We start from the raw sequence: 12,306 nt of genomic DNA on the forward strand, positions 1-12,306 counted from the left end.
TTGAAACTCAATGGATAAATCTACCTTTGAGGGGATGGGTACCTCATTCTTCATGATGTGCTGCTTATTTCACATTGCATGCCTGTATCAAAACATCTCATGTACCCCATAAATATGTTCACCTACTATGTACCCAGAAAAATTTCTAAAAAAGACAATTAAAAATTTTGAAAATAGAAATATAACATGGAAAGCTATAATTTGATCTAAAATTTTCCATGCATTCTTTTCCTTTGTTGTTGAAGAAAGTTTTACACTTTCAACTTCAAAATACCTTTCTTAGTGAAAAGTGCTTTTAATATCAATAAATTATTTAAATATCACTGTTGAATAAGATCAGCAAATTGACACTCATAGGATTAATTTAGGAATTTTCCTAAATAAAATACTGTGTTTTAAATTTAATTATAAAGAACTTTCATTTTGACGAAGCTGGTACAGGACCATTTGTGTGATGATGGCAATTTTCTCGGCTCTTGGTATCAGCACTCATTTATCCATACAATAAATAGTTATTGCATATCTGCTTTGTGATAAGCACTGAATTAAGTACTTGAAAAAAGAGCTAATGTCCATTTCAAAAGGAGTGATTGCTTTTTCTTTGGAGGAGACAAATATTAGATCTTACAGCATTTGATATATATATTTTTTGGTCTGGGCAGTACATCCTCAGACACTCTTTTAAACTGTAAGTTTAAAAACTCTTGTATGCATTTGCAAAGATAAACTCTCATCATTCACATTCCAATACCTGTACTTGGTAAATAACAAAGTAAATTAAATGAGGTTCTTAAGAGTCAGTATTCAATGTTGCTGAATCCTCAGCTAATTCAATGCCTTCTTAAATGACCAATACAAATTAAAAGTCATGAAAGGTTTTCTAATTAAGATGACATTCCCAGAGAGGCCCAGAGCATTCTGAGGACATCATTTTGTGTTGATCCGTCACTGAGTATTGCTTTGGCTGTGCCAAAGGAAGGCCTTGGAAGAGCCCACATCAGAAGTGAAAGGTGGAGAGTGGGATAAGGAAGATTCTGTCAACTGAGGACTTCCCTGGGGTCTTCAGGAAGCACTGGATGGCAGCAAGGGGTATGGATCCCTGATTGCCGCTGCAGAACAGGGCAATGGGTGATGGTATTTATCCTGGGCATACTCCCTTGGCTTTCCTCACCAGACAACTACCCCTAAGTAGCCCTTTGGCTTTTAATTTACCACAAGAAAGATAAACCTTGCTAAAGGGCTGTCAAGCGCACAGACCTTGGGGTCTTTACTCTAATTCCAGCTGGAATGTTTACTGTGTGATCTTGGCCAACTTCCTTTGCCTTTCTGAGCTTCAATTTTTGCACCTGAGAAATGGAAATAGTGACAACTCACATTATAGGTTTGTGTAAACTGCTTAATTTGATTTCTGGGATCTGCCTTTCTCTCTTTCTTAGCTACTAAGGTTGACCTTATCGCTGCACAACCCTTGCATGGTCATCCAAGGCCTAGAGACTGAAATATGCTTGAAGGTCTAAAGTTAAGGCTCATAAATGGTAGGGCACCAAGCTGTATAAGAAGTTAGTAGAGATTTCTCTATTCTTGGTTCTTTATGGCACTATCTCAAGTAGATACATATTTTTTCAAAGTAATTTTATTATGAAATCCAAGCATCCAGAAAAGTTTAAGTACTGTACAAAGAGCTTTTTTTTTTTTTTTTTTAACTGAATGATTTGAGGGCAAGTTGTTGCTGGGATTCCCATCACCCCCAAATACTTCAGTATTTATAGTGATATAAATACTGAAGGACCTTCTTCTGTGTTATCTCAGTATAACCATTAACACTGACGTATTACTGGCATCCGATCCTCAGACCCGACCCCCTTTGAGTTTCACCAGTAATGTCCTTTATAGCCAAAAAATCCAATCTAGGACCCCACTTTGCATTTAGTTGTTATGTTTCTTTAATCTCCTTCATTCTAGAACAGTTAAGACCCTGACTTTTTGTCACACATTTTGTAGCATGCTCATTTGTTTGTTTTTGTCTGATAATTCCTCATAATGGGCAGAGGTGATGCATTTTTGGCAGGCAATTACAGAAATAATGCTGAGGTCTCACTGCCTTCTGTGAGGTGGCCTGTGATGTCAGCTTGTCCCATTACAGGTGATGTTAAGTTGGGTCACTGGGTTAAGGTCATCCAGCTTCTTCACGGTCATGCTATTCTTGTTCTCTTTCTAAGTGGTATTTTGTGGAAAGTTAAGTGGAAATTGTATGATTATCCAGTTTCTCATCAAACTTTTACTCATTAAGCTACCAGATTTAGCGCCTATTGATGTTTCTTGGCTGAATTTATTGTTACCATGATGTTTGGCATTTTTACTTATACATTTATTATTAGCATTATATTAGAAGGAAAACTTCCTTTTCTCTCTACTTGTATTTGTTTTTGTGTTTACATCCGTATGAACTGATGTTTCCCTGTTTTATTCAAAGGTTTATAATCCTTTACCATTATTATTTACTTTGATATTCAAATTATTACAGATTTAGCCAGCAGAAGTCTTTTCAAATCTCTTTTTCATGCCCTTTTGTCAAGTCTCCATCACTCTTGAGCATTTTCTTACACTCTGTAACTAAATGTTCCAGCTTCATCTTCTTTTTTCTGCCCTAGCCATAGAATCAACTATTTCTCCCAAAAGCCCTAGTTCTTTATCTTTTTTTTGAGATGGAGTCGCACTCTGTCGTCCAGGCTGGAGTGCAGTGGTGCAATCTCAGCTCACTGCAACCTCTGCCTCCCGGGTTCAAGTGATTCTCCTGTCTCAGCCTCCTGCGTAGCTGGGATTATGGGCACTTGCCATCATGCCGGGCTAATTTTTGTATTTTTGTAGAGATGGGGTTTCACCATGTGGGCCAGGCTGGTCTCGAACTCCTGACCTCAGGTGATCTGCCTGCCTTGGCCTCACAAAGTGCTGGGATTACAGGCGTGAGCCATTGCGCCTGGCCTCTGGTTCTTTTTAGTGTAGAAAGGTATTTAGAAACCAAGATGGGTTGCTAGATGTGCTTATTGCTATTGGAATGTCATTTAAAAGACAGTTTCTGAATGGTAAAATTATAAGTGATTTTCAATTTATTTTATTTTTGGTTTCTGTTTTTTTTTTTTCTTTTTTTCTTTTTTACCAATACCTTTAATTTGTCTTCTCTGATTTAAAATCATCTTTTCGGCTGGGTGTGGTGGCTTACACCTGTAATCCTAGCACTTTGGAAGGCTGAGGAGAGCAGATCACTTGAGGTCAGGAGTTTGAGACCAGCCTGACCAACATGGTGAAAGCCCATCTCTACTAAAAATACAAAAATTAACCAGACATGGTGGTGCACACCTGTAGTCCCAGCTACTCTGGAGGCTGAGGCAGGACAATTGCTTGAACCCAGCGGGTGGAGGTTGCAGTGAGCCGAGATCGCGCCCCTGTACTCCAGCCTGGGTGACAAAGTGAGACTCCATTTCAATAAATAAATAAATAAAATCATCCTTTTATCTTGCTTTTGTTCCTGCAGCTAAATTAGAAATTTGAAGTGTTTTCCTTAAAAAATGCAATGGCATTTTTTTTTCCTTTTTCTTTTTCTTTTTTTTTGAGAGCCTGGAAGAAGCTTGAGTTTTTTTTTTTTTTTTTTTTAATTATACTTTAAGTTCTAGGGTTCATGTGCACAACATACAGGTTTGTTACATATGTATACATGTGCCATGTTAGTGTGCTGCACCCGTTAACTCGTCATTTACATTAAGTATATCTCCTAATGCTATCCCTCCTCCCTCCCCCCACCCCATGACAGGCCCCAGTGTGTGATGTTCCCCACCCTGTGTCCAAGTGTTCTCATTTTTCAATTCCCACCTATGAGTGAGAACATGTGGTGTTTTCTATCCTTGCGATAGTTTGCTGAGAATGATGGTTTCCACCTTCATCCATGTCCCTACAAAGGACACAAACTCGTCCTTTTTTATGGCTGCGTAGTATTCCATGGTTTTCTGTCCTTGAGATAGTTTTCTGAGAATGATGGTTTCCAGCTTCACCCATGTCCCTACAAAGGACATGAACTCATCCTTTTTTATGGCTGCATAGTATTCCATGGTGTATGTGTGCCACATTTTCTTAATCCAGTCTATCATTGATGGACATTTGGGTTGGTTCCACATCTTTGCTATTGTGAATAGTGCTGCAATAAACATACATGTGCATGTGTCTTTATAGCAGCATGATTTATAATCCTTTGGGTATATGCCCAGTAATGGAATGGCTGGGTCAAATGGTATTTCTAGTTCTAGATCCTTGAGGAATCGCCACACTGTCTTCCACAATGGTTGAACTAGTTTACAGTCCCACCAATAGTGTAAAAGCATTCCTATTTCTCTACATCCCCTCCAGCACCTGTTGTTTCCTGACTTTTTAATGATCGCCATTCTAACTGGTGTGAGATAGTATCTCATTGTGGTTTTGATTTGCATTTCTCTGATGGCCACAGACGATGAGCATTTTTTCATGTGTCTGTTGGCTGCATAAATGGCTTCTTTTGAGAAGTGTCTGTTCATATCCTTCGCCCACTTTTCAATGGGGTTGTTTGATTTTTTCTTGTAAATTTGTTTAAGTTCTTTGTAGATTCTGGATATTAGCCCTTTGTCAGATGGGTAGATTGTAAAAATTTTCTCCCATTCTGTAGGTTGCCTGTTCACTCTGATGGTAATTTCTTTTGCTGTGCAGAAGCTCTTTAGTTTAATTAGATCCTCTTTGTCAATTTTGGCTTTTGTTGCTATTGCTTTTGGTGTTTTAGTCATGAAGTCCTTGCCCATTCCTATGGCCTGAATGGTATTGCCTAGGTTTTCTTCTAGGGTTTTTATGGTTTTAGGTCTAACATTTAAGTCTTTAATCCATCTTGAATTAATTTTTGTATAAGGTGTAAGGAAGGGATCCAGTTTCAGCTTTCTACATATGGCTAGCCAGTTTTCCCAACACCATTTATTAAATAGGGAATCCTTTCTCCATTTCTTGTTTTTGTCAGGTTTGTCAAAGATCAGATAGTTGTAGATGTGTGGTATTATTTCCAGAGGCTCTATTCTGTTCCATTGGTTTATATCTCTGTTTTGGTACCAGTACCATGCTGTTTTGGTTACTGTAGCCTCATAGTATAGTTTGAAGTCAGGTAATGTGATGCCTCCAGCTTTGTTCTTTTGACTTAGGATTGTCTTGACAATGTGGGCTCTTTTTTGGTTCCATATGAACTTTAAAGTAGTTTTTTCCAATTCTGTGAAGAAAGTCATTGGTAGCTTGATGGGGATGGCATTGAATCTATAAATTACCTTGGGCAGTATGGCCATTTTCACGATATTGATTCTTCCTATCCATGAGCATGGAATGTTCTTCCATTTGTTTGTGTCCTCTTTTATTTCGTTGAGCAGTGGTTTGTAGTTCTCCTTGAAGAGATCCCTCACATCGCTTGTAAGTTGGATTCCTAGGTATTATATTCTCTTTAAAGCAATTGTGAATGGGAGTTCACTCATGATTTGGCTCTGTGTTTTTCTGTTATTGGTGTATAAGAATGCTTGTGATTTTTGCACATTGATTTTGTATTCTGAGATTTTGCTGAAGTTGCTTATTAGCTTAATGAGATTTTGGGCTGAGATGATGGGGTTTTCTAAATATACAATCATGCCATCTGCAAACAGGGACAATTTGACTTCCTCTTTTCCTAATTGAATACCGTTTATTTCTTCTCTTGCCTGATTGCTCTGGCCAGAACTTCCAACACTATGTTGAATAGGAGTGGTGAAAGAGGGCATCCCTGCCTTGTGAATGGCATTTTTTCTTATAAATTATATCTCTGATTTTCTTTTCAATGAAATCCATGTGTTCAATATGCTTGTTCACAGTTTGCCCCCTGCCAAATGATTGCTTAATCCAAATATCTGGGCATCATACTGAGCTGAATCTTCTGCAGAAAGTATGGTCCACTACCTGAGACCCCTGTTAAAGGGAAGCTCACACATCCTGAGGTCACTGTCTGGTGTGAGGGGAGGACAGCTGATAACTACCTGGTTATGCAGTGTTCCCAGGCATCACTGGTCCCTAGTCATGGCCTCTGCCTGCCACTGCCACAAATACAGAAGGAATGCCATCCCCTTCAGACTCAGCTTTAATCCTCAGAGTTTCATCTAGTCCTTTATGGGCAGATGTTACCCAAACCCAAAATTTCCACAGGCCCTCTTGATTTTTTCACGGTGATCTAGATCAGACATTGAGCCTATGCATATTACACCCCTGCACTGACTTTCTGATTTCCAAAGCAATTCTACAATCTCTGCAACCTACTCAAAGTTTTTCTTTACCATCTGGAGCCCTTCCAGAGTTGCTTCTTTGAGGTCACAATAAGACTGTTTGTCTTTCTGTTTGCTTTGATCTCTTAATGGCCAGAGTCTCTGGGTGTCATTATCAGTAACATCAGCAGCAACAACAACTTCTCTGGTGGTTACATCAACACCAAATTCAATCTTCGTATCAACTTGTACACAGTTCTGTGGCAACCAGGATTTCTCCAGTATTTTAAAAATAACCTGTGCAGCATGATTCACGCTAGCCACTTCACTTCGGCCTTTACCAAGTCCAGCACAGCAAAATTTCACAGCAATTCACTGTTTCTCATTACTGGCAGCACCCTTGAAAACATCTCCACATTAGGTGAGTAAAACTCACATCTGTCGATGACACCAGGATTTCTTTTAAGAAAACAACTAATTGCTATTCTGCGAACCCCTTTAACTGGAATAATTTCACACTGGGGCACAATGAAAGCCATATCCCCACATTTTTTGGTGAAAGCAGCTTTGATACTTGCTTCCTGTAATGACTGAAAAATATTATAAAACTGATGATTTTATTTGTGATTGCAGCTTTTCCTTCCAGGCGATTCTTTCTAGCTGCATTTCCTGCTATAATATGGTCCTTGGACTACAAGAGGGCTTTCCATGAACTACCTAACAATTCATAGACTTTTTTTTTTCTCATGTATTTTTTCTTTTTTTAACCAGTGTTCAGTAGCTTAGCTGTTGCCATTAGCCTGAGTGGGTTGGGGGTGGCAACCTATTTTATTTTTTATATTTTTTTTACATTTCCTAAAATTTCTGTCCTGAACATCTATCACTTTCATGGTGGTATATTTTATACCATAAGACAAACTCATTTCAAACCCTAACTCCTCATCCCCAAATGAAAGCATGATCTTATATTGTTTCATTTAGCTCAGAGGAAATTGACATAGATTTGCTGTCCTTTCCCTCACTCCCAGTAACCAGCACATCAGAGAGCCTTACTGAGTTTGCCTTCAACTAACTATAATAAATCCTCCACCCTTTAATGTCTCTACTTTTTCTGGTTTCCAACCTTGTCCAACTCTCTCTCACATGGACCCCAGGGACCTTGTTGCACTCTTTTAAGAAAGGTTTTTTAAAAATGTTGTAATAATTTATACACGTAATGTAATACATAAACAAATTCAAGTTAGGCATCATAATCGTAAACCTAATATTTGTAAACTCACTACTCATCTTAAGTGACAGGATGTTACCAGTACACTTGGAGCTATTAGGTTGAACCATGTGAAATGCCATTTTTGAAGATTAAAAAATTTTTGAATAGAGGCAATTTAATATGATTTCATCTCATACTTGTGTGTTTTCCACGATCCTGTTATCCTGCCTTTTCTCCAGCAATAGCTCCCCTCCAACCTGAAATTAATTTATCGTTTTCCTGATACTTAAATATTTTTAACACATATTTATATGTTGTATATCACTAAAAAATGTTATTTAACTTTGTTTTTGAGGTTCATATATACTGTCTTGCTTTTTAAAAATTCAACATTAGTTTTATGGCTCATCCATGTTGCTGGGCATAGATCTATGGTTCATTCTTCATGCTCTGCAGTGCTGTCCATGCTCCATCCCAGGAAGAGAGAACAATTTATTGGTTTCCGATATGAATAATCTTGCTGTGAATGTATTTGTACATTTCTCCAGAGGCCTATGTACAAAAGTTTCGTAGGTAGTGGTTTTGAAACATTTTTGACTGTGATTGTATAAGAAATACATTTATATTGAGACTCATCACACACACAAATATACATATATTACGATGTTTATATCTAAAGCAAGTTTCTTGAAATGATACTTTTCTTCTTCACTATGATGTGCTCTGATATTTTCTATTCTTTTCCAATCGTTTATTTTGGAGAAAAATTTTGGTTATAACCCCCTACATTTTTTTAAAATTTATGGAGCATTATTTTATAGTATGTGGTTATCAAATCTTCTGTTTATTCTAATAATGTATATTCTTTGAGATGTACAGGATTCTATATGTGTATATATGTATACGTGTACACATATGTACACACATCTATGTATATTTATATATACGCGTATATATACACACTTATGTGTGTGTATGTATCTATATACACATATAGATACATATACAAAGATATACACACATATATGTATATATGTGTATATACATACGTATACATATCTACACATGTATGTAGGTATATGTGTATATATGTGTGTATATATATACACACACATAAGTAAATAAAATATGTGTGTGTGTGTATATATATATATATATATATATATATATATATATACACATACACGTGTGTGTGTATTTTTTTTGAGACAGGGTCTCGTTCTGTTGCCCAGGCTGAAGTGCAGTGGCACAGTTATGGCTCACTGCAGCCTTGAACTCCTGGGCTCAATCTGTTCTCCCACTTCAGCTTCCTAAGTAGCTGGGACTGCAGATACATGCCACCTTGCCCAGCTAATTTTTGTATTTTTTAGTAACACTGGGTTTCACCATGCTGAGGCTGGTCTCGAATTCCTGGGGTCAAGCGATCCTCCCTCCTTGGCCTTCCAAAGTACTGGGATTATAGGCGAGAGCCACTGTACCCGACTGGATTCTATATATTTTTATGAGTTCAAACTTGTTAGTAGCTATTTGAATAACTGCTTGTATTTACCATTTTTCAGTTGTTCAGATTGTTTCATGCATTGATAATTGAGAGAAGTGTGTTAACATTTCCCACTGCAATTATAGACGTGCTGTTTCTTCCTACAGTTCTATCAAGTTTTGCTTTATATGTTTTTAGCTTATTTCATTAGATGCATATAAGTTATATATTATTTTGCTTTCTGGTGAATTGATTCTTTTATTCTTTTTTGATTACTGGGTTTACTCTAATAATACTTCAAGACTTGACTCTTCTATTTGATGTAATAACCAGCCTTTTATTGATTATTTGCTTGGTTTATATTTTTCCAACCATTTCCTTTCAATCTTCCAGCCATTCTTTTGTTTTAGGTATGTTGCTTGTAAAAAGTATTTTATTACTTTTAAAAATATTCAGTCTGGTTTTTTCGAAGAGCAAGGTGAGTCACTTTATAGTGATTGTTATTACTGATATTTTTAGATTTATTTCAATTATCTAACTGTTAATTTTTTTCTTGCTCCTTTTATCCTTCTTTTGTCTTGCTTTCTTTGAAAGGGGAGTAGGTTGAGTTTGGTATATTTTTAATTTTGTCTTATTCCATACTTTCCCTGTATAATAATTTGGAAGTTATCGATCTATTTTCCTCTTTGAGCAACTACCTTTGAAATGTCACTGTGACTGTTTAACAGAATCTAAAGTTGATAAATATCTTAATTATCTCTTTATCTGTACATGAACCTTAGCGCATAAAACTCCTATCTATAGGCCAGGCACAGTGGCTCATGCCTGTAATCCCAGCACTTTGGGAGGCTGAGGCAGGTGGATTACTTGAGGTCAGGAGTTTAAGACCAGTGTGGCCAACATGGTGAAACCCTGTGTCTACTAAAAATACAAAAATTAGCCAGGCATGGTGGCAGGTGCCTGTACTCCCAGCTACTCCGGAGGCTGAGGCAGAAGAATCCCTTGATCCTGAGAGGCGGAGGTTGCAGTCAGCTGAGATCGTGGCACTGCACGCCAAAGCGAGGCTCTGTTGCAAAACAAAGCAAAATAAAACAAAACAAAACAGAACAAACAAAATAAATCCTATCATCTCCTCCCTCCTCGTTCACATGTCATTGATGTCTAGTACTCTCTTTGGCCAGTCTTGGCATGCTGGGATCCTCGTCAGTAGGATCTCAGCAGTAACCATGCTTCAGCCTGGCTTCTCAGCGCCATTCCACCTAACGCAGCCACCCTCATCACCAGTCACTCTGGATTACCTGTTTCCTTCAAAGCATTTATCACCATTTAAAATGATCGTAATTGTTTTTACACTTCCTCTGTTTATTTTTGCCTCTTTTCTAGGATATAATTCCAGGAGCACAAATTCTGCTGAATCCCAGTACTAAGAAGTTCTGGCACCTAGTAGTCACTCATTAGATATTTATTGAGTAAATAAAAGAAAGTTACAACTCAGAAGTACTGTATTAGAATCCTTGCAAAGTACATGGTTTCTCCTAGGAAAATATATGAGATACAAGAAGAGAGATGGCTGAGGAAAACCAGGGCATGGGGAAGGCCTGGGCCTTTGCATCAGGGGTTTTTAGTTAGTAGTGGAACCCCATTATCTTGTTCCTTAACTCAGCAGCCCTGGATTCAAAACATCTGGGCAAGGTCAACTTTTGACTTTGTCTCTGAACCCAGAGTTTATCCATTTATCCACCGAACGAAGTTGAATGTGCTCCCATTCTACCTCTTTTTTCTCATGAAACTTGCAAGACTGGACAAACATACACACACACACACACACACATAGTTTTTTTTTTTTTTAAAAACACTTGAAAAATAATCTGTCTCATTGAGCTTTCATACATGTTTTTACTAGTTCTGCCTTTTATTTCTTCAAATATTTCACACATTGTTACTTTATATTCTATTTCAGAATCAAAATTTCTTGAGTGTTTTGTTTTAGTTTCTGCTGGCATTCCCTAACACTAGCTTGTTTGTCTGGATGTTGATAACTGTAGATTGTGAGCTGATATTTTACTAGTGGTCCCATAGTCAAAATCACTCTCTCAGAATCTAATTCAGAAAATACTGATGCATACTGTATGCCCAGGAAATTAAAAATTAATAACACTTTTTGGTGTAAAGCAGGAATAAGTTCAACTGTTATTTTTTGTTCAACACCAACTCTTTGAATGACGATGTTAAACTCTGAATCTTGCTGTGTGTATGCAGAAACAGCAGTCTAGTTTTTTTTCGATTAATGAAAAAGCACTTTTCTTTCTCTCTGGCTGTTTTCCTCTCAGTAATGCATACACTGAAAACTGAGAACACATATATACACGTTGCAAAAATTAAGAGTTTGGAAATGTCAGTGTTTTGGCAGATGTGGTTAGTCTTTTAAACATGGCCAAAATGGCCCCTTGATCACTTCATTTTAACTTATGAGTGTTAATTTTTACTGAAGGCTGGGGTTTTGCCAGGTCCTTCAGCTGTGAGGGGCCAGAAATGGCCAGGGGCTTTTTAGGACGTCTCCAATTTAAATGAAAGCTCCAGGCAACATTTATCTTTTTTTTCCCCCAAACTTTCCTTAATTTTTTTTTCAGGCCTTACTGCATTCTTTATGCCAACCAACTGCATCTTATATTGTAAATTGGTTTTGACTCTGAGGCTTGCATTTTCACTCCAGCTTGACCCTAAGGGTTTTGCAAACCTGGCTTTCCAACCTTCCTCATGTCTCTGTGCACATGATTCAGGCTGATGTACATGTATAGCCTTTATAAATTGTTTGCTTTTGGTGGAAATCAGCTTCAAGAGGCAAACTTTTAAAACGATTTTCTGAAGCCTAATTCTCTTATATTTGTTGCCTTTACCTGACTCATTGCCTTTTAAGTAGTGTACAGTATAGGCTCCAAAAGCAAGATCAGCAATTGTTATTAGTCATTATGGTAGGAGAGGCAGCAGTAGCAATAGTATCTTTTCCGAGTGAAAAAATATGATCCATTGCCATCTTGCAATTTAAAGTGTTCTCTTGGACAGATTTTGAGGAAGCCATACAAAGGAGTAGATGGTATTTGATTTATTCTTGAGTAGGAAAATAAGATTCTGACATCCTTCTGTTCGTGAATACGAGTCTCATCATATACCTGTGAATAAGCTATAAAAATAAGGGATTTGTCTGGTGTTTGTTCTGAGTTCCTGGCACAGGGCTTCTAAAGCTCTTGGATTTTTCTGAGTGGTAGAACTGTGTTTGTTATTCATGAGCCTCTTGGCTCGCTCTTGAGTTTATGCTAATGAGGTGACTCCCAGTG

General features: G+C 37.5%; 1 pseudogene; it reads right to left on the reverse strand.

Annotated features, from left to right (window-relative positions):
* Positions 1 to 5,840: 5,840 nt before the first annotated feature.
* Positions 5,841 to 7,077, reverse strand: LOC100590934 (annotated as a pseudogene).
* Between the last annotated feature and the right edge of the window lie 5,229 nt (positions 7,078 to 12,306).

This window comes from Nomascus leucogenys, chromosome 1a (genome assembly GCF_006542625.1).
Source record: "Nomascus leucogenys isolate Asia chromosome 1a, Asia_NLE_v1, whole genome shotgun sequence".
Classification (NCBI taxonomy): domain Eukaryota; kingdom Metazoa; phylum Chordata; class Mammalia; order Primates; family Hylobatidae; genus Nomascus; species Nomascus leucogenys.